The sequence below is a fragment of the Macaca mulatta genome, chromosome 10 (genome assembly GCF_049350105.2).
Source record: "Macaca mulatta isolate MMU2019108-1 chromosome 10, T2T-MMU8v2.0, whole genome shotgun sequence".
NCBI classification, from domain to species: Eukaryota; Metazoa; Chordata; class Mammalia; order Primates; family Cercopithecidae; genus Macaca; species Macaca mulatta.
This window is the reverse complement of record NC_133415.1, coordinates 115,942,501-115,965,457: the sequence shown is the minus strand read 5'-3', so window position 1 is coordinate 115,965,457 and position 22,957 is coordinate 115,942,501. Positions and strand designations below refer to the sequence as shown.

General features: G+C 54.6%; 1 long non-coding RNA gene across 1 annotated transcript in view; it reads right to left on the bottom strand.

The window, feature by feature from the left end:
• Window positions 1-21,652: 21,652 nt before the first annotated feature.
• Window positions 21,653-22,957, bottom strand: part of LOC114670563 (uncharacterized) — a 1,511-nt gene continuing 206 nt past the window's right edge. The window contains exon 2 of the long non-coding RNA XR_003720251.2: window positions 21,653-22,494. This is a non-coding gene — a long non-coding RNA (uncharacterized LOC114670563). The remainder of the gene's footprint in view (window positions 22,495-22,957) is intronic.

Genomic DNA, 22,957 nt, shown 5'->3' with positions numbered 1-22,957 from the left:
CCTCCACCACCCGCTCCCGTCTCCCCAGAACATAGATGAACGGAGGTAACAGGGCCTCCTGCAAGGCTACTCCCATCTTCACACCAGTGGGGCAGTGGTGAGGAGCCAACAGCGTGGTGGGACCATGAGGGATTCTACTGTGTGAGGATGCCCAGTGCCCACCAGGGTCCATCAGAACCCGCCAGTGTCTACTAGGGTCTATGAGATCATACCAGGGCCCACAGATTCCACGAGGGCCCACCACACTCCACAAGAATCCACTGGGGCCCAGAAGAGTCCGTCAGGGCCCATGATGGTTCACCAGAGCCCACCAGGGTGCGCGTGAGCCCACCACAGGCCCACCTACACCCCGGGGATCAGCCCCTCTGATGGAATATGGGTGCCTGGTGGGGATGGCACAAGAGCTGGGTTGCCCTGGCCGTCTGACCCCACAGCCTCCTCTCCTTAAGCAAAAGGTTTGGGTCTATTGGCCCCCATCGCCTCTCACTTCACCCACCCGGGCAAATTCTCAGGTCTCTGCCGTGGACTGGTTTTGTCCAGGTCCAGAGCTATAAAGTTCTGAAGCTGCTGTCCTTCCCCGTTGGCACAGGGATTTGGAGTTGGGACCCTTACCCCGAATCCACGGTGGGGGTGCTGTGGATGGCTTTTAGAGATTTCCTTGTGAGACATGCCTGCCGTCGTGAGCAACTTGGGAAGGAAAGGAGCCATTCTGTACCTGATACAAGCTGAGACTCTGACATTAACATTCTCAAAATCCAAAGTGTCTACATTTTGGAGGCTCCTGTTGGTGGCAGCTGGTATTGCTGGAAAGAGACACCACACGGGATGCCGTGGTTGTGAGTCACTGACCAGTGGTAACGGGTTCAGGTGCCACACGGGATGCCGTGGTTGTGAGTCACTGACCAGTGGTAACGGGTTCAGGTGCCACACGGGATGCCGTGGTTGTGAGTCACTGACCAGTGGTAACGGGTTCAGGTGCCACACGGGATGCCGTGGTTGTGAGTCACTGACCAGTGGTAACGGGTTCAGGTGCCACACGGGATGCCGTGGTTGTGAGTCACTGACCAGTGGTAACGGGTTCAGGTGCCACACGGGATGCCGTGGTTGTGAGTCACTGACCAGTGGTAACGGGTTCAGGTGCCACACGGGATGCCAAGGTTGTGAGTCACTGACCAGTGGTAACGGGTTCAGGTGCCATACGGGATGCCAAGGTTGTGAGTCACTGACCAGTGGTAACGGGTTCAGGTGCCACACGGGATGCCGTGGTTGTGAGTCACTGACCAGTGGTAACGGGTTCAGGTGCCACACGGGATGCCAAGGTTGTGAGTCACTGACCAGTGGTAACGGGTTCAGGTGCCACACGGGATGCCAAGGTTGTGAGTCACTGACCAGTGGTAACGGGTTCAGGTGCCACACGGGATGCCAAGGTTGTGAGTCACTGACCAGTGGTAACGGGTTCAGGTGGGTGTCAAGTTGGCATGGAGGTCCCTGGAAGGCCACCGTGGTGTGAAGTCAGAGGGCCGTGGGCCTGCCCTCACCGCCAAACAGCCTCTAGCAGTGCGAGGGCTTCCAAAGTCCAGTCTCATGTGGCGTTTCGAGGGTTAAGCCAACAGGTGTGTGGCGGTCATTCCCTCCTGGGCTCTGCTGCAGCTGCCGGGATGCGTCTCCCAGGAGGGCAGTGGGTGGAGGCCATCCCGGGTCTGAGCAGGACCTTTTACGAGTCTGTAAAGAACACGTGAGGAATGGGGACAGGCGGCGTGCTGGCATCGGGCCACACCTGGGAGTGCTTGTTCTCAGGCCTCTCGAGCTGGCCTGGGATGCGGGGATGGAGGGTGTTGTCTCTGGAATGTGCTCTTCTCTGCACCCAGCCTGCCCCAACCAACCCAGCAAACTAGACAGCAGCAGTCCAGGTGCCCACCCCCTGCCCAGGACCTCCTTGCCCCCAGGACACCTGCCCGGGGCCTCCCCAGGTGCCCACCCCCTGCCCAGGGCCTCCCTGCCCCCAGGACACCTGCCCAGGGCCTCCAGGAGGGACGGAGTGGCCCTGGTCCTGTGCCCACAGCTCTTCCCAGCTCCCTCCGGCTGTGCTTGGTTCAGGAGTCTGCTCCTCTGCCTTGTGAGAGCTGAGAGGTGGAGGGACGCCTGGATCACACAATGCACGCAGTGGGGCCTGGCACAGTCTCACCTCTGGCGTGGTCTCTCCAATGAAGGGAGGGGGAACCTATGCGGGTAACTATTGGGCTCTTGAGCTTCCCATTTCCCCAGAAGGTGGACAACATCTGGCTGCCTCTTTCCATCACCTTCACCCCAATTTCTCCAGGAATTAGAGGCTCCAGGGACAAATCCATCCAGTGTGAGCTCTGGAGGCAGAGCGACGTGGGCAGGGACAGAGGAGCGACAGGGGCAGGGATGGCTCTGACACCTTTGGGATCTCCCCATTTCTGCCACATCAAGTCCTTGCTCTTTGCCTAAGTCACCAGCTCTCCAAGATGAGACCAGAGGAGCAGGAGTATGTCCCGGGCTGGCTCTGGCTGGGGTGCCCCTCATGCCAATGTCCAGAGCCCCCCAGAAAGGAGAACTCCGAGGTCACCCTGCAGAGAAACCTCCACAGGAGGCGTGACACCCTAGGCCAGAGCCTCTGCCCAGGCCCCTGGCTTTGCCCTGGCACCTCCCAGGTTGCTAAGCCCTTGAGGGAGCTTTCTTCCTGGAAAACGCCCTGGGGGTGCCCTGAGAATTTCATATCCCCGGAATGTGGCTGTATGTGGAGGCAGGGCGTTTGGGGGCTGATGAAGGTGAACGAGGTCACTGGGGTGGGCCTTCATCTGGTGTCCTCATAGGAAGAGGAGGTCAGATCACAGGCACCCACAGAGGCACAGCTCTGAAAGGACACGGGAAGGAGGGAGGCTCCGGGAGGCCCTGCCACACCCCAACCTCAGACTTGCAGCCTCGGGAGCTTCTTGTTTCAGTGCCCGGCCTGTGGGGCTTTGTTAGGGCAGCAGGGGCTGACGTAGCCCCTCAAGAGGGGAAACTGAGCTCCTTGGAGCCACACCCGGGAGCGCTTGTTCTCAAGCCCCTTGAGCTGACCTGGGATGCAGGGATGGAGGGTGTTGTGTCCGGAATGTGCTCTTCTCTGCCAGGACCTAACCCATGCTCATCAGCTGTGCCCAGTGCCACGACACAGACACGGTGTCCTCAGACTTGGTGGGCTGCCCCGAGGTGCCAAGCTAGAGAAAGGGGCTGGGCTGGCCCTACCCTGGGCTCCACATCTCAGAGCGTGCCGAGGGCACTGGGCTTTGTGGGGAGGGGGCGTGAGTGCGGGAGCAGCTAAGCCCCTCACTTGGAGACACACATGTGCAAGTAGGAACATTTAATTTTCATTTAATTTTCATTTCTGCCATTCAAGTGGGTCCGTTTTTATGTCTTATGTCCCCACTCAATGTTTCCAACACATGGATTATGTTTGTAACTTTTCCTGTCTCCTGATTACCTCACATCCACATCAGTTCTGCATTGGTTTCAATTGATTGACCCTCCTTCTCTTTATGGCTTGTTTTTCCTGCTTTCTTTGCTGTCTGGTAATTTTTTTCCTTTTTTTTTTTTTTTTTGAGAGGGAGTCTCACCCAGGCTGGAATGCAGTGGCGTGATGTTGGCTCACTGCAACCTCTGCCTCCAGGTTCAAGTGATTCTCCTGCCTCAGCCTCCTGAGTAGACAGGACTATAGGCACCTGCCACCACGCTCAGCTGATTTCTGTATATGTAGTAGAGATGGGGTTTCCCCATGTTGGCCAGGCTGGTCTCAAACTCCTGACCTCAGGTGATCTGCCCGCCTCGGCCTCCCAAAGTGCTGGGATTATAGGCGTGAGCCACCGTGCTGGCCTGCATGTCTGCTAATTTTTGGTTGGATGTCACACATTATGAATTTTTCTTTCTCCAGGACTAATGATATTTGTGATCTATAAATGTTCTTGAGCTTTGTTGTGGGAAGCAGTTAAGTTACTTGGAGGCAGATTGATGTTTAGGGCCTTGCTTTTAAAATCAGGAAGGAACTGAGCACACTGTGTAGGGCTAACTATTCTCCACCCTGAGGCAGGACCTTTCTGAGCACGTTCCCTGACACCCCCTGACTTACAAGCCCTCCATTGTAGCTGTGGAAACAGGCACCATTCCCAGCCCTGGATGGCACTGGGCTGTGCTCTGTCTGACCCCTTTGATGGCTCCTTCACAGGCTCGGTGAATTCCGCATATGCATGCTCTGAGCAGCCCTTGACGGAGCATACCTGGGGAACCGTGTGTGAGTTTCTGGGGTCCCCCATGCAGCTCTCTCCTCCTCAGGGCTCTGTTCTGTGAACTCTTAACTGCTTGAATATTCCTGGACTTTCAGCTCCAGCGCCTCAGCTCTGGTATTCCGTGGGCGCTGCGCCCGGAAGTGAGCCGTAAGCTGGGGCCACGGCAGGGCTCGCCTTCCGTCTCACAGGAATCGCGTCTGCATCGCCTAGTGCACAGTGTTGCAAACTGTTCTTTCATGCATTTTGCCCATTTCTGATGGTTTCAGATGAGAGGAGAAATCCGGTCCCTGCTGTCCGGCCTTGGCTGGAAAGCGGAAGAAAGTCTATCATCAGGGTGGACGGGGTGTGTGGTGTGGAAGTGGAAGTTCTGTCATGGGGGTGGATGGAGTGTGTGGTGTGGAAGTGGAATCTGTCATCGGGGTGGACGGGGTGTGTGGTGTGGAAGTGGAAGTTCTGTCATGGGGGTGGATGGAGTGTGTGGTGTGGAAGTGGAATCTGTCATCGGGGTGGACGGGGTGTGTGGTGTGGAAGTGGAATCTGTCATCGGGGTGGACGGGGTGTGTGGTGTGGAAGTGGAATCTGTCATCGGGGTGGACGGGGTGTGTGGTGTGGAAGTGGAATCTATCATGGGGTGGACGGGGTGTGTGGTGTGGAAGTGGAATCTATCATCGGGGTGGACGGGGTGTGTGGTGTGGAAGTGGAATCTATCATGGGGTGGACGGGGTGTGTGGTGTGGAAGTGGAATCTGTCATCGGGGTGGACGGGGTGTGTGGTGTGGAAGTGGAATCTATCATCGGGGTGGACGGGGTGTGTGGTGTGGAAGTGGAAGTTCTATCATCGGGGTGGATGGGGTGTGTGGTGTGGAAGTGGAATCTATCATCGGGGTGGACGGGGTGTGTGGTGTGGAAGTGGAAGTTCTATCATCTGGGTGGACGGGGTGTGTGGTGTGGAAGTGGAATCTGTCATCGGGGTGGACGGGGTGTGTGGTGTGGAAGTGGAATCTGTCATGGGGGTGGACGGGGTGTGTGGTGTGGAAGTGGAATCTGTCATCGGGGTGGACGGGGTGTGTGGTGTGGAAGTGGAATCTGTCATCGGGGTGGACGGGGTGTGTGGTGTGGAAGTGGAATCTGTCATGGGGGTGGACGGGGTGTGTGGTGTGGAAGTGGAATCTGTCATCGGGGTGGACGGGGTGTGTGGTGTGGAAGTGGAAGTTCTATCATGGGGGTGGACGGGGTTTGTGGTGTGGAAGTGGAATCTATCATCGGGGTGGACGGGGTGTGTGGTGTGGAAGTGGAAGTTCTATCATCGGGGTGGATGGAGTGTGTGGTGTGGAAGTGGAATCTATCATCGGGGTGGACGGGGTGTGTGGTGTGGAAGTGGAAGTTCTATCATCGGGGTGGACGGGGTGTGTGGTGTGGAAGTGGAATCTATCATCGGGGTGGACGGGGTGTGTGGTGTGGAAGTGGAATCTGTCATCGGGGTGGACGGGGTGTGTGGTGTGGAAGTGGAATCTGTCATCGGGGTGGACGGGGTGTGTGGTGTGGAAGTGGAATCTGTCATCGGGGTGGACGGGGTGTGTGGTGTGGAAGTGGAAGTTCTGTCATCGGGGTGGACAGGGTGTGTGGTGTGGAAGTGGAATCTATCATCGGGGGTGGACGGGGTGTGTGGTGTGGAAGTGGAAGTTCTATCATCGGGGTGGACGGGGTGTGTGGTGTGGAAGTGGAATCTATCATCGGGGTGGATGGGGTGTGTGGTGTGGAAGTGGAATCTGTCATCGGGGTGGACGGGGTGTGTGGTGTGGAAGTGGAATCTGTCATCGGGGTGGACGGGGTGTGTGGTGTGGAAGTGGAATCTGTCATCGGGGTGGACGGGGTGTGTGGTGTGGAAGTGGAATCTGTCATCGGGGTGGATGGGGTGTGTGGTGTGGAAGTGGAATCTATCATCGGGGTGGACGGGGTGTGTGGTGTGGAAGTGGAATCTGTCATCGGGGTGGACGGGGTGTGTGGTGTGGAAGTGGAATCTGTCATCGGGGTGGACGGGGTGTGTGGTGTGGAAGTGGAAGTTCTATCATCGGGGTGGACGGGGTGTGTGGTGTGGAAGTGGAATCTGTCATCGGGGTGGACGGGGTGTGTGGTGTGGAAGTGGAATCTGTCATCGGGGTGGACGGGGTGTGTGGTGTGGAAGTGGAAGTTCTATCATCGGGGTGGACGGGGTGTGTGGTGTGGAAGTGGAAGTTCTATCATCGGGGTGGACGGGGTGTGTGGTGTGGAAGTGGAATCTGTCATGGGGGTGGATGGGGTGTGTGGTGTGGAAGTGGAAGTTCTATCATCGGGGTGGATGGGGTGTGTGGTGTGGAAGTGGAATCTATCATCGGGGTGGATGGGGTGTGTGGTGTGGAAGTGGAAGTTCTATCATCGGGGTGGACGGGGTGTGTGGTGTGGAAGTGGAATCTGTCATCGGGGTGGACGGGGTGTGTGGTGTGGAAGTGGAAGTTCTATCATCGGGGTGGACGGGGTGTGTGGTGTGGAAGTGGAATCTATCATCGGGGTGGATGGGGTGTGTGGTGTGGAAGTGGAATCTATCATCGGGGTGGATGGGGTGTGTGGTGTGGAAGTGGAATCTATCATCGGGGTGGATGGGGTGTGTGGTGTGGAAGTGGAAGTTCTATCATCGGGGGTGGATGGGGTGTGTGGTGTGGAAGTGGAAGTTCTATCATCGGGAGTGGACGGGGTGTGTGGTGTGGAAGTGGATGGTCTATCTTCGGGGGTGGACGGGGTGCATGGTGTACCCACCCCGCGCTTTCTTCCAGGTGAGGAGAGCATAGTCAGGGCCAGCTTCTACTGCCACGTCCACGCAGGGCTGACCCGGTAGGGCACAAGGGATGCAGGGAAGCCAGTGAGGACGACCTGGGTGTCCTGCAGTGCTGTTTGCAGGAGGGGAGGAATGTTCCACACCCACTGCCTGACAGGTCTGGGGTCTCCATGAGAGTCGCCTCCCAGGCCCCAGAACGGGCCAGCGGTACACCTCACCAGCTCCAGCACTACGGAGCACAGCCCCGAGGATGTGCCTTCTGGGAGCCTCAGCCTGTGACCTTCTTGGGAAGTAAGGTCATCGCAGATGTAAGTGGTTAAGATGCGGTCATGCTAAAGAAGGGTGGGTCCATCATCCAGTATGACCGGTGTTTTCGTAAGAAGAGAAGAGACACTGAAGATCGAGGGGAGATGGCTGTGTGAAGACACTGCAGTTATGTGACGCAGCCACACATGCCGGAGATCCCAGACGTCAGAAGAAGCAAGTGAAGACCCGCCACCGGAGGCTGCAGAGGAAGCATGGTCCAGCCCCACCCTGGTTTCAGAGCCTCGCCTCCAGCATTGTGCAAGGACACATTTCTGCTGTTTTGAGCGACCAGTCTGTGATGCTTCATGACAGCAGCCACTGGAGACCCATGCAGGTGCCAGAGGTGCAGGCTGTGGATTCTGTCCACACCGCGTTCATCCCCTCAGTCCTGTCTGTGTGGTGGCTGCTTGTCCGGACAGGCTCTGGATTCTGTCCACACTGCGTTCACCCCCTCGGTCCTGTCTGCATGGTGTGGTTGTCCGGGTAGGCTGTAGATTTGGTCCACACTTCGTTCACCCCCTCGTTCCCATCTTTATGATGAGGTTGTCCAGGCAGGCTGTGGATTCAGTCCACGCCACATTCACACCCTCAGTCCTGTCTGCCTGGTGGCTGGTTGTCCGGGCAGGTCAGGTGCTGGGGGATGTCTCGTGCCTCCTAACAACAGGCAGCCTTTTGGCTGGAATGACACTGATCGGCCTCAGGGCCATCTCCCCATGAGAACTACCAGCCATCTCTAGCCCTTTGTGAAGTCGGCGTCCATGTGCGGACATGCTGTCGTCTGTTGGCCAAAGGTGAGCCTGCTTACCCAGCTAGTTTACTCCAGCCTGTGTGATGGGAACATGAAGAAGAGACCCATCACTTCCCTCCAACAAAACCTGTGCTGGCAAAGTGCCCAGCTCTGTGGACATCCAGACAATTCGCAGGTTTCTTTACTTTTCTCTTTTCACTTTAGATGGAATTCTGCTGGCATCCATGCAAGCTGGAATACAGGAAGGAAAGGAGGAAGCCGTGATCTCTTCACTCGGTCGGCGATGAGGGATAAGCTTCTGCGATGCACCAGCGCCAGAGGCTCTGCCTCCTACGGTCTTGTTTGGAGACATAGCAGATGACTTCTTGGCACAAACAGAGGTCTCTGACTGGGGAGGTATCAAACCAGTGACAGACAGCAAGTGACATACAAGGACCCTCAAAGAGGTCTCGGCTCAGACAGGATGCCCTCATTCCAGGCTGAACTAAACCTCATCCTCCTGTGGGAAACTGAGCCCCAGAGGCGTGAGGAAGCTCCACCCCAGATCACACGGCAAGGCAGCGGGTGTTGAGGCCGGAGCCTGCACTCGTTCCGTGTCTCGGGGGGGTGTTTTGTGGGATAAAGCGCTCTGGCCCCTATCATGGCATTACTCCGCAATCCTGGAGTCCCCAAGAAAACAGACGAAACCCAGCTTCTGGCTGGAAGGATGGGCCGTGGCGCTGTCCGAGGTGCTGAATGGCCTCTCCGCACCCCGCCCTCCGCCTGCCAGAGCCTCGGTGGTCACCCGGACTTAACCTGCAACTGCCCGGCTCTGTGGCTCCCCCCGCGCAGTCATCTGGCTCCCTGCAGCTGTGCTCACCTGGGCCATTGATTCCACTGCAACAAACTCCAGGGAACTTTGAAAATTATTTTTTTCCACTGGAATGTGTGTGTGCTATAGTTTCACTGTACTTAATGACATCAGAGACGTATGGATAACCGGCTGAAAGTTGGGGTGCTGCTGTACTTTGTGCCTGGCTCTGGGCTCCATGGGGGATATAAATAAAAACAGCACAAGGCCTGGGTCCACCCCTGGAGCACAGTCTAGGGAGAGAGACTTCCCATGCTGTCGCTGGAATGGGCGTATGATCACATCTGACTTAAGAGCCACAAATAGGAAATGTGTTGTGTTATGATGGCATAAAACTGGGTCATTGGCCTAGTGTGGGTACCAGGGAAGGTCTCCATGAGCGGGGGGCATTTGAACCAAAGATGGAAGATTGGTTGGAGGTACTTGCTGAGGCTTTTCCATGAGATGGTCCTTTGTCCAGCACTAATTCAAGTGATCAGTGACAGCAGGAGCGGGGGAGGCAGCCCTCACCTGAGAAGGGTGTCTCCGTAGTCCTCCCACCTCTTTCACGGTTTCCAGCCTGGCCCGCCCCTGGCTGCTGCCTCTGGGCTCTGCTTCTAAGCAATGCCTCTGGCAGCTCTGTGAAGGCTGGACCTGGGGTGGAGAAGGCTTTTGCTTTGTCCCACTGAGGATGTCTCATGCACCCAGCCTCAATGGAACCCTTCCCGTGCCAGGTGGGGGGCACCTCCCTACCGACTGCCCTAGCTCTGCTCATCCAAAGTACACCTAGGTGGGCCGCAGCACGGCACCGTCCCCAGCTCACGGCACCCGCTCATCGCATCTCCTCCCCCTCAGGCTGCCTCCCCATCTGTCACCTCCTTGGGTGGTGGTGGGGCAGGAGCCTTCACTGCCATGTGACAGATGAGAAAACTGAGTCTTAGGGAGGCCCCAGAGCTGGTTTTACGGGGAGACCAAACCAGGTTTCCCTACCCTTAAGCTCCCAACCACACTCTCCCTCCTGGTCAGTAACCACAGACACAGACTGTTTGCACATGTGCGTACCCGTACGTGTGGTGTGTGGTGCGTGTGTGTATCCGTTTGCCCGTGTGTGGTGTGTGTGGTGTGTGTCCGTGTGTCTGTGTCCGTGTGTGTCTGTGTGTGTCCGTGTGTGTGCATGTGTGTCTGTGTGTATCTATGTGTGTGGTGTGTGGTGCGTGTGTGTGTCCATGTGTGTGGTGTGTGGTGCATGTGTGTCTCTGTGTGCACGTGTGTGTCTGTGTGTGCATGTGTGACTGTGTGTGTCCGTGTGTGTGTGCGCCCATGTGTGTGTGCATGTGTGTGTGTATCCATGTGTGGTGTGTGGTGCGTGTGTGTTTCTGTGTGCACATGTGTGTGTCTGTGTGTGCATGTGTGACTGTGTGTGTCCGTGTGTGTGTATCTGTGTGTGGTGTGTGGTGCGTGTGTGTCTGTGTGCACATGTGTGGGTCTGTGTGTGCATGTGTGACTGTGTGTGTCCGTGTATGTGTGTCCGTGTGTGCATGTGTGTGTGTATCCGTGTGTGGTGTGTGGTGCGTGTGTGTCTGTGTGCACATATGCAGGTTTGCATGCATGCAAATTTCCATGTCTGTTTCTGTGGGTGAGTGGGCGTGTGTGTGTTTGTGGTGCACGAGCATCTGTGTGTGGAAGGGCAGGGGGCGCTTTCCATCAGATGCTGTCAATGATGCTGAATGAGATGTTGCTACCTAGAATTGTCACTCACAGCTTTACCCTGGACTCTCAGGCAGCTGTTTGGGAGTCTCGCTTGCAGAATTCACTAGAATGTGCAAAACCAAAACAGATTATTTGCTTCTCACTGCCGTCTACACCAATGCATTCAGAAAATTCACACTTATGCAAACACTAGAGCCGTCGCCTCCCCGCTCCTCGGAGCTCTATGACAAGCATCCTGGGGTGTTACCACAAAGGTCAGGCGTGCCAGACAGAAGAGACCAGCATCTGCAAGAGGCTGGGATCTGGAAGTGTCTCGTGGCCATCAACTGCCAGCACTCCCCAGAAACTCAGCAAGTATTTGCTGAGAAAGGAGGGGCCTCTGTCCTCTTTTGGTGACCACGTTTACAAATGAGAAAGTGCTTTGAAAACCACGAATATTGGAAACGTCACTAGTGGTTCAAATCTAAGGAGTGGGTGTCATCAGCTCCAGCCACTTCCCTCAGGCTTCACCACCTCACCCGGCTCAGCAGATGCACAGCTGCCCAGAGCCTCTGCCTGATGCCTGGAGCAGCCTTAACGCATGATGCGCTGGGGGCATCAGGGCAAAAACCTGTGGCTCCCTCACCCCTCCGGCGGGAAAGCTGAGGTGCGTGGTCTGTCCTGGCTCCCCGAACATCCCCGCAGCCACAGCCGATCCTGCTGCAACCTTTATCGGCCACACGCCTTTCCTTCCCCACACCCTCCCGGATTTCCTAAGATCATCCCCTACACAAACAGCTTGCTCTCCAGTGTGTCTCTGGGGGACCAAACCAACATGCAGGTCTCAGGTGTCAATTCTGAGCATAGTGACGGCCTGACTCCCTGGTGGGAGCAGAATCCAAGCACCTGGAAACCCCAGCACCCGGCCGTCCCCACGCGGCTCCCTGAAGACAGAGCTCCCTGCAGCAGCCAGTGTGTGGGCTCAGGGTTACCCAGCCTGTTTCGTTCCCAGTGCTCATTCGTAACGACGAACTCGCGGCCTCTCTGAGTGCTGCTGCCTTGTGAGCCAGACGTTTATTCAGAAGCAATTTTGTGTTCCCAAGTATCATTATTCCCACTTAAAGGCCCTGGATGCCCTAAACAAACATTTCTCAAAGATGATCATGACACCTCACTTTACCTGCTATAAAAGAAAGACCAAGAAAAGAAAAATTCCACTGGAAATGGATGTGGAAGTGCACCCTGAAACTGCCAACTCGTTGATTACATTAAATTCCCAAATCTACATTGCATGCAATTACTTTTTTTTTTAAATAGACTCTTAAAGAGTAGTTTTACTTTCTTTTTTCTTTTTCTTTTCTTTTTCTTTCTTTCTTTCTTTTTTTTTTTTTTTTTTGAGACAGAGTTTCACTCTGTACCCAGGCTGGACTGCAGTGGCACAATCTTGGCTCACTGCAATATCCACCTCCTGGGGTCAAGCGATTCTTGTGCCTCAGCCTCCTGAGTAGCTGGGATTACAGGTGCACACCACCATGCCTGGATAATTTTTGTATTTTTGGTAAAGACAGGGTTTCACCATGTTGGCCCAGCTGATCTCAAACTCCTGACCTCATGTGATCCACCTGCCTTGGCCTCCCAAAGTGCTGGGATTACAGGCATGAGCTCCCATGCTCGGCTAATTTTGCTTTCAAAGCATCTGTGAAACATGGGTGGCAGGCATCCGGGTTGCGCAAAACGAGACAAAGAGAGTGGTTCTGGGGAAGGGCCCCTGCCAAGGTCACCAAGGGCCATTTGTATGCAGAGGGAGGCAGAGATTTGGGCAACTGTGAGGAGAGTCTGTGAGGTCTCCTCACAAGCCCCCAGTCTGATAGGAACTCTGGTACAGCCCTGGCCTGTCTGAGTTCTGCAGGAAGCAAGGCTGGCAGGGACGTCCTGGGCCCCATCACTCTGCCTGATTCTAGCTGTACTGGGGGCCCTTACGCCGAGCTGGATTCACCTGGACTCACAACACCTGAGGCACAGCGTCACCTTGAGCCTGGCTCCCTGGGGAAGGGCCATTCAGATGAGGCCTCCTTCCCTGCATGGCCCGAAGAGGAGGGGCTGAACAGGACAGGAGTTGGAGTCTGAATTCTGGTGCCACCGGTGACATCACCCACCCTGCCTGACCCTCAGCCTCAGTCCCTCCATCTGGCAAGTGGGTCAGCAGGCCACATCCCAGGGCCCGAGGACCCACTGTGGAGTGCCCATGAGAAGTGAGTAAAGTCCAAGTGGGGGGCCCTTGTTACTCTTGGCCACAAATGCCTCTCAGGCCTCTCCTTCTGTGGCCCTACCCCTACTGGCCTTCCCTTCAAGTTACCTTCCTGCTGTCCATGCCCCGCACCACCCTTGCATCAGGGACTCCATGTGCCTCATTTCTCTCCCCCATTAGGCTCCATGAGGCTCCACAGCTTCCTTCCTTCTGGGGTCTTCCGTGGCATCCCAGGCTGCCCTGGGCCTTCTTCATGTGACCCCATGCACTCTCCTGTGCCTCCTTATTTTGGGACCCCTCCCTCTTCTCCACCTGCCCTTCAAACCCCTGTCACGTGGCCTGGAGCACTGAAGACTCAAAGTTGGGCTCAGCTCAGAGATCTCACTCGCTACTTTTGAGGTCACTCCTTGACCACCCCCCAACACCAGACATACCCAGAGTCCTGCAGGCCCACCTGGGAGGGTCCCACAGGCCCAGCCCCCACAGGCCCACCTGGGAGGCTCCACAGCCTCCCTCAAGTTATAGGGAGACTGTGATCCACCAAAGCTTGAGAAATTCCCAGGCAGGAGCCATAAAATCTCCCAAGCAGGCGTGAACTTGTGGCAAAGACACTGTTTCTGTCCAGTTTTGTTCACAGCCAAGGCAGTGTTGGGAAAAGCTGGCACAGAGAGAGTCCTTCTTTGGGCTGTGGGGGCCGCAGAGGTGGCCGTGGGGCACCAGTGAGAGCACTCCCTGGCATGGTCCAGAGTGGCCAGGCACCGCCCAGGCCTGACCCACCGTTCCCACCTGTGTCTGTGTTTAGGTCCTAAGACGAACTTTGCATCAAAAGCTCCTGGATCAACAGCTGCTTCGCCTGCCGTTCTCCTCCACCACGGGGTCTGTGCAGACGCCAAGATTACATACTTACTGCACACATGCTGTTTCCATCAGTGCTGTGTGTGTGCATGTGAGACACATGCGGGTGGGAACAAATTTTTAAATTAGGATAGAAAAAATAGAATATTGTACGTCTATTGACACAGTATAGATTTTAAAACCTGTAAATCACATGGAGCACTTTATGTTAGTAAATTGGAAAATATTGATAAAATAAATAATTTTACAGAAAAACTATGGTAAAATTAACTCAAAAATGCAAAAGAAGTGAACAAATCAATTACCACTGAACAAATCAAAATGGTAACTGAACCTCTTTCCCTCTCTCTCTCTCTCTCACACACACACACACACCCCTCTGGATCCAGGTTTTATAGGCAAGTTTCACCAAACTTTCTATGAATAGTAAATATCTGTCTTTAAAAGTTTTCCATGTAAGGAAACTACCCAGTGTGTAAGACTGGTATAATACTGATATCAAAACAGGACAAGGACTAAAGAAACACTAGCAAATCAAATCCATCAGTGTATAAAACAGTATGTCATGAGGAGGAATGCAAAGCTGGCTCAATCTCAGAAACACTTTGTTTTAAACCACATGAACCACTGGAAGGAGAACAGCTTTGTGATCACAACAGAGGCAAGAAAATGCAATCCAGAAATTGCAGCATTACTCAGATCAATTCTCAGCAAGCTAGGGATGCAAGGCAAAAACAAAAAACAAAAAAATGAAACAAAACAAAAATACAGCAAACATCATAACATAATAATAGAACTTTGGAAATATTATCACACAAGTCAAAAAGGCCCATTATTACACTTATATTTAGTTTGTATTAGAGGTCCTAGCCAATATCACAAGACAAAACAAAAAAACGAGGACTAGGAATTGAGGGAGAGACAAATAGTCCTTCCTTGTGTAGAATGTAATTGCACAGAAGCTCAGGGAAATATGCAGTTAAACTATGAGAACTAATCAGCAAAGTATAGGATTCATGTACAAAAGTCAATATCATGCCTATAAAAAATAATACCTAAAGAAAAAATAAAAGTAATTCCCTTTGCAATGGGGAAGAAATGTATGAAGAGTCACCCATCAAAGACATGTGTGATCTTTGTGAAGGCCACTGAGGATGGCCTGCTCATGTGGAAATGTGTGCCGTGGATGTAGGAAGACACGCAGCATGCAGGTGCCAGCATTCCTCTGATTTGCCTCTGAAGTCATCACGTTCCCATCAAAACCCCAAAGGACACTCAAAAGGGGGTGAATTGGAGACTTCTGGTTCCACCGAACTAGAGCTGCCCAATCCTCCTGGATCTTCCCACTAAAACCCAAAAGTCCTGTACATAACATAACCAAGGAGCCTAGAAGACCACTGCCTTGGAGCCTCCAGACTCAGGATGACGTGGCTCTGAGTGCTCTGGATTTTCTCATTGCCTCCCACACATCATAGACAGGACACTGCAGTGGCCTCCAACCTGCAGTCATCACCGACGGAGTAAAAAGCTCCAGGAAAAGCCTGGAGCTTTCCTCCCAGACAAAGCATGAGGAGGGGGTGGTCGAACAACAGAGCCCCTTTTTGGCATTGTCAGTCCTACTCTAGCCAGACACTAATGTGGTTTCAGAGGGGCCACCCCACCTCACCCCCACCCTGCAAAGGCAGGTGGCAGTTCTCTGATGTCCTCACTCAGTGGTGTTGACAGGCTGAGCAGAGAGTGGATCATTTATCCCCTGCCTAGTGGAAACGGATTGTGCCCCAATCCCTTATGGGATGGGGTCAGCAGGGCCTAGTGGGGAACTGAGCCTCCACACCCTCCCAGGAGCATATAAGAAAGGTTATACACCATGACCAAGTTTCATTTATCCCAGGAATGCAAGGATGGTTCCACATATGAAACTCAACCAGCAAAATAGGCCACATTAATAAAACAAAGTTGAGAAATCCATATGGTCATCTCAACTGAGGCAGAAAAAGCATTTGAAAACTCCAACACCCTTACATGACAAAACACTTGGAAAACTAGGAATGCAAGGGCATCTCCTCAATATGATTGATCTGGTTTGAATATATGTCCCTGCCCGAATCTCCTGTTGAACTGCGATCCCCAGTGTTAGAGGTGGGGCCTGGTAAGAGATGTTTGAGTCATGAGGGTGGATCTCTCATGCCTTGGTGCTGTCCTCGAGATGGTGAGTGAGTTTCTTGTGAGACCTAGTTGTTTAAAAGTGCGGCACCTCCCCACCCCCTCTTGCTCCTGCTCTTATCATGTGACCTGCCTGCTCCTCCTTCATCTTCTGCCATGATTAGAAGCTTCCTGAGGCCTCCCCAGAAGCTGAGCAGATGCCAGCACCACACTTCCTGTACAGCCTGCAAGACCATGAACCAATTAAACTCTTTTCTTTATAAATTACCTAGTCTCAGGTATTTCTTTACGGCAATGCAAGAATGACCTAATACAATGATGAAGGACATTTATGGAAAACCCACATCTAACATTATATCCAGTGGTGAAAGACTGAAAGTTTTCCTCTAAGACCAGGAACAAGGCAAGGATGCCCACTTTCACCACTAATGTTCAACATCATACTGCAAGTTCTAGCCAGAAAAATGAGGCAAGGAAAAGAAATAAAAGGCATTTAAATTGGGGAAGAAAGAAGAAAAAACATCTCTATTTGCAGATGGCATTATCCTAAATACAGACATCTCCAAAAAATTTACAAAAAAACCCTTTAGAGTAAATGAATGAATTCAACAAATTTGTAGAGTGCAAGATCAGCACACACAAATCAGTTGTGTTTCTATGTACCTTCCATGAACAACCTGAAAAGAAAGTAGGAAGCAATTTCATTTACAATCTCATCCAAAAGAATAAAATATCTAGGAATGGAGAGGAAAGACATCTCATGTTCATGGATTGGGAGCCTTCATATTAAGATGGCAATATCATCCATAATGATCTACAGACTCAATGCAACCTCTACCAAAATTCCAAAGACCTTTTGCAGAAAATGAAAACCCAATCCTCAAATTTATATGAAATTTCAAGGAGATTCAAGTAGCCAAAACAATCTTGAAAGAGAAGAAAAAAAATGGAGGACTGATATTTCCTAATTTCAAAATTTAGCACAAAGCCACAGTAGTCAAAATAGTATGATATGGGCCGGGCGCGGTGGCTCACACCTGTAATCCCAGCACTTTGGGAGGCCGAGATGGGCGGATCACGAGGTCAGGAGATCGAGACCATCCTGGCTAACATGGTGAAACCCCGTCTCTACTAAAAAATACGAAAAACTAGCTGGGCGTGGTGGCGGGCACCTGTAGTCCCAGCTACTCGGGAGGCTGAGGCAGGAGAATGGCGTGAACCCGGGAGGTGGAGCTTGCAGTGAGCCGAGATCGCGCCACTGCACTCCAGCCTGGGTGACAGAGTGAGACTGCATCTCAAAAAAAAAAAAAAAAAAAAATAGTATGATATGGTCATCAAGATAGACATATAGACAAACAGCACAGAATCTATTTCATAGATAAGCCTATATATCTATAGCCAATGGTTTTTAACAAATGTGCCAAGACAATTCAACAGAGAAATAATAATCTCCTCAATAAATGGTGCTGAGACAACTACATATTCACAAGCAAAAAAAAAAAAAAAGAGTTAGATTATCTACCCCACACAACATAAAAAAATTAACTCAAAATTTGTCAAAGATCTTAATGTAAGAAGCCCAGGGAAAGAATTGCAAAACAAGACTATAAGATTTTGCATTATTAGCTAATTTTATGGCCCTTGCCACCTCACTCACACATTATGAATAAGGAATTATGCAGAAATGAGTGGAGTTGCTTGGCTAGAGGTCCCTGCAATCCAGGGAAAGAGACGCGTCTATTTCTTGTCCTCCGGGTCCCACCGTTGGGGGCGGGGGTGACTCTCCCTGGCAGGTGGCTCCTGCCCAAGGGCCCTTTTGAAGCTGAGCCTCAGTCCAGCCTGAGGGGACCGGAGCAGGGAGCAGCCCCTCCAGCTGCAGGGAGGCTCCCTTCGTGGGCAGTGGTCTCCATGTACCAGGGTCGGGGTGCCATCGGGGGTCATCTGGGAAATAGGGTTCTCACCAGAAGCCTCCTTCCCTCCTCACCTCTCTGCCCCACCCTCTGTCGAGTAAAACACTTTCCTCAGGGTCCACAGTTGATCACAATTAATGAGCCACCAGCTGCTCTGCTCCCCCGGAGAGGCTCAGTCTGAGAAACAGGGAAGTAGGGGCTCCAGGGAGATGCAGTTCCCATGCCCACCCTCCTGACATGACCCTTCTGGACCAGAGAATCGAGGAGGGTCCATGGGGTAACCCTTCCCCACCTGGAGTGGAGGGAGCCTCGTTGTCTGACCCCAGCACCTGACACTGAAGCTGGGCCACCTCTGCCCTTCCAGCCACTGGAGAGCTTCTCTGAAAGCACAAAGCAAACCCTGCCCATCCCCTACTGGAAACCTTGCCAGGCATCACCAGGGATGTCTCACATAGCATCCTGTCCCCATCACCCTGGCCCCTGTGTCTCCATCTCCCCAGCTGTCCCCAGTCCAGCCTCACCACTGCCTTCTGGGTCTGAGGTCACTCCTGCTGGACGGCTTCATCTGACATGGTCCCTGGAGTTCTCGGCCTGCACAGGTCCCAGCTCAGGTACCCCTGCCTTCAAAGGTGGCTGCCACACATGCAGCCCCTCCCAGCCTGGGCTACCCATTGTCTGTTTTGCCTTCTTTGGCCCCTCCCTGCTCTAGAGCCATCCTCCTGGAGTGGGAGCCACAAGAACAGGGCCGGGGTCACCACAGTTCCCTCACCGTGTCCTCGGCCAGAGTGGGAGTCCGTTCTGTGCTCTCAGACTCACTGGAGGAATCGAAGTTGATTGGTATCAGAACCAGTGGCTGCCTTCACAAACCACAAAATGAGCCCTTAAAACAGTACAATGTGTCGTCCTTCCATCCTGGAGGTCAGAGCGGGTCTCACTGGGCTAACATCTTGCTGTCTGCTCCTTCCAGAGCCAGCTTCCTGCTTCCTGCTGCCCCATCCTCTGGAGCCACCTACATCCCTTGGCTTGTGGCCCCTCCTCCATCCTCACACTGCAGCTCGCAGACCTCTGCTCCCACGGCATCACTCCCTGCTTCCCTCTATAAGGAGGATGGAACATAAATAAAATATGTAAATACAGATTACATACAATTAGGTTTATTTTACATGTAAAGAGATTATAGCATAGAATATAATTACACAGGGATGACCTCCTGGCTCAAGATCCTTAACTCAGTCCCACCTGCAGGGTCCCTGTGCCACGTGGGGACAGAGTTACGGGGTCCTTAACTCAGTCCATCTGCAGGGTCCCTGTGCCACGTGGGGACAGGGTCACGGGGTCCTTAACTCAGTCCATTTGCAGGGATCCTGTGCCACGTGGGGACAGGGTCACAGGGTCCTTAACTCAGTCCCACCTGCAGGGTCCCTGTGCCACATGGGGACAGAGTTACGGGGTCCTTAACTCAGTCCCACCTGCAGGGACCCTGTGCCACGTGGGGACAGAGTCACAGGGTCCTTAACTCAGTCCCACCTGCAGGGTCCCTGTGCCACATGGGGACAGAGTTACGGGGTCCTTAACTCAGTCCATCTGCAGGGACCCTGTGCCCCGTGGCGACAGGGTCACAGGGTCCTGGGATTGGGGCGTGGACACATTTGGGGGACTGCCAACCACAGGTTCTTTGGGTAAGAAAGAGGGGAGCCTCTTGAGGCTTGAGACATGGGGCAGAGATAGCCTCAGCCCTGGAGAACTCAGGGGACACAGGTGTCCTCTGCGGACCTCGATTAGGATAAGAAGGGGCTGGGTGCCCTGGGGCCACTGTCCAGAGGCCTGTAAGGAGCTCATTCCTTCGACACCAGCACCAAGGCCCCTCCCCACATGGTGCCACCCACGCCTGGCCCAGCATCCACAGATACACCAACTTCTGGGCATGGCTCCAAAACTGCCAGCAAGCGCAGGCCGTCGTCCCCTCCCATTGGGAGAGCAAAAGCAACGCGTAAAATATGCTTGTGATTCGTACAATATGCTTCTTGTTCAGCCTCCTTGGTCTCTAAGAAAAGCTCGGGCTGCATGAGACGATCCCTAGGAAGAAAGACGGAGAGCCCACGGGGCCAGGGCCCTCTGGGACCGGGTCTTCCTGCGGTCTTCCCTCCTCCAGGGGCCCCGGAAGCTGGCTCCAGCGAGCCCTCAACCTCCCACAGCCCCCGTGCTGGGTCACCTGCGCCGCCCCTACTAGGCCAACTGCCCCCACCCTCAGTCCAACCTTGTGGTCACCAAGCCCCGAAGCCCAGGGAGGTCCGAGCTGCATGGCAGGTGCCTCCTGCAGATTCGGAGAGGGGCTATGCGTGTCTCCTGCCACGTCCTTGGCTGACTGTACCCACCCCCATGCCCCAGAGCACGGAGGTCCTCCCTGTGCCCAGGTCCCGGTTCAGGCCTCCCAGGGGGGTGCAGGAATGAGTTTCCGGAGGGTGTTGGCCAGACTCGGCTTCCTGCACCTTCTGCTGTGCTCCTCCTGTAACACTGACTTGGGGCGGGAGCGCAGTGGCGTTCTGTGGGAGGGCGGGGAGTGGGTCAGATCCAGGGTCACGTTGCCGGGGAGGGGGTTGCCAGGCTGGCCCAGTGCCGAGTTGGGTGTCAGGGGGTGGAACAGGCTGACCCTGTGGGCGTTGAGGCACCGGGCAAGGCACAGGGTCTGTGATTGGCAGGAATCCCCAAGTGTTCAATGGGGTCTGACCCGGCCGGGCCGGGTCCGCACTTTATTTGGGTCTAGCGGCCACCAGGCTGAGAAGCCTCAGTCCACAGATATGGGGTCTGAGCTCCCATGCAACATCAGAGGCACATGGCCCACAGTTGCTGGGCGGCCAAGGCTGGCGGGATGGCAGCCACCACATTGAGAGCCGTGGGTCAGGCCGAGACAGGCACAGGTCTGGCAAACCTCTGAGCGCTGCAGGAGACTCAGCACTTCCCAGGAATTTCTATTTTTCAATTTTGCATACTCCAGGGACCAGCCCAGAGAGACCAGACTGGGAGGTGGCCTCTGTGTGGGCATAGGCCAGGGATCAACAGTTGCCTCCTGTTCACACCAGGCCCCTCTTCTGAGTCCTGGGAGGGAGGAACAGAGTGCAGCAGCAATGATCCGTCCACACGGAGAGTGGGCGGGAAGTGGGCCCAACCCCGGGGCCAAGACTGTTGGAAAAAGCCCGCTGACATTGGCCAGGAGGAGTGTGTGGCCCCAGGCTCAGGTCCCCGGCATGGCCCAGCGTCCAGCGGGCCTCAGCTGCAGAAGTACCATCTGCTCCCAGCAGGGTCTGTCCACACTCCTGGAACCCAGGGGAGGTGGGGGCACCACCGTGGGGCTTCCTGAGGGCAGCGCTGCCCTCCCTGCCTCAGCCGCTTTCTCCTGGGGCAGCTTGTGGGCGTGTCCCTCTGCCATGGCCTTTCCTGGTGACACCACAGCAGGGCCAGGCAGGGCAGCAGGGCGGCAAAGTCAGAGTCCTCTTTTTCAGGCAGGGTTGCTCCTCTGTCTGCCCTTCACAGGTCAGATTGCGTGGGCCGTGAGTGGCATGTGTGGGGGCTCCTAGATGGGCAGGGGTGGGAGTAGAGCTGGGGAGGAGGGCAGCCCAGGGAGCCATTGGCCCCCATTGTCCCAGGAAGCCTGGGGTCTGGATCCTGAGAGCCACGGGGAGCCTCAGAGCAGGGGTCAGCAATGCCTCCGGCAAAGGGCCAGAGAGAATCCAGCTCCGTATGCAGCCTCCTGGTATATGCCTGGACACACGAGCAGCCACGGACAATATGAGAAAGAGTGAGCACGGCTGTGTCAATAAAACTTTATTTATGGATAGCAAAGTTGACTTTCATAGCATTCTCATATGTCACAAATATTAATCTTTTGATTTTTTTCCAACCATTTTCAGCTTCTGGGCCCCAGAAACACAGCAGCTGGCCCGACCATGGCAGACATCATTAATCAATCCTGCACACTCGTGGCAGACATCATTAATTAATCCTGCACACTCCCCAGCTCAGCCCTGTCCCTGATCCCAGGGGGCTGCTCCACAGGCCGGCAGGAGCCCCCAGGTCGGACTGGAGGCCCTGGGGACAACCTGGGTGCTCAAGGCTCGCTCTGTGTGTTGCCACCTCCGTTTGCACCCAGACCCTCCTGCAACGTGGCTCAGCAAACCTCTTAAATGGGTCATTGGATGCTAAACTTGAACTTTCACAGGGCGGGGTTTCTTCAAACGGGACACACCAGAGTCCAGGCCAGGCCGGGACCCTGCTGCCAGTGCCTGTCCCAGATCAGGGATTCCAAATACCCAGTGGGGCCCCTGGTCCCGCACTGAAGCCAATTCCTGCTGCCCCCAGGAGTGTGAGGCACCCGGGGGGTCTTCCTGAGAGCAGGCAGGTGTGAGGAGACTGACCCCAGAAATGGGACCGCGGGAACCCAAAAAGCTACAGCTGGGTGGCCAGGTCCACCATCCACGCCCTCAGTGTCTTCTACAGACCAAGGGTCCCGGACCTGGTGGGCAGGGCACGTGACTGGGCAGCTCTCCTCTCCCTGGAATGCCCATCTTCTGTCTTGAGGCAAAAAATTATGTTTTAGGGGTTTTCCAGGCCGGGCTCCTCAGAGGTGCAGGGAGACGTTCAGAGCTGAGACTCTGGAGGGAGCAGAGGGGCGGGGGGCATCCCAGCCTCATCCACAAAGGCCCCTTCGCAGCGAGCCTCCCTCTCCCTCTGCTCCTCTGCTCCCCACTCCCTCCTCCCCACTCCCTCCTCCCCACTCCCTCCTCCCCACTCCCTCCTCCCCACTCTCTCCTCCCCACTCCCTCCTCCCCACTCCCTCCTCCCCACTCCCTCCTCCCCAGTGCTAGAAACAGGCTCCTCCGCACCTTGCCCTGGCTGCAGAATGCAGCTTAATTACATGGTCTGCGGGTTGGGGCCCTGAGAGAGGCTGGGGCTGGTTCGTGGCCCAGACGCCTCCCCAGCCAGTTCTGCCCTGCTTGCCCCAGGCAGCTCGGCCTCTATCAGGAGGGGCAGCTCTGATCCGCCACTGTCCACGGCGTGGAGCACCGTGAATCACAGCGAATTCATTAGGCATTTCACTGGGGGCCAGGGTACCCA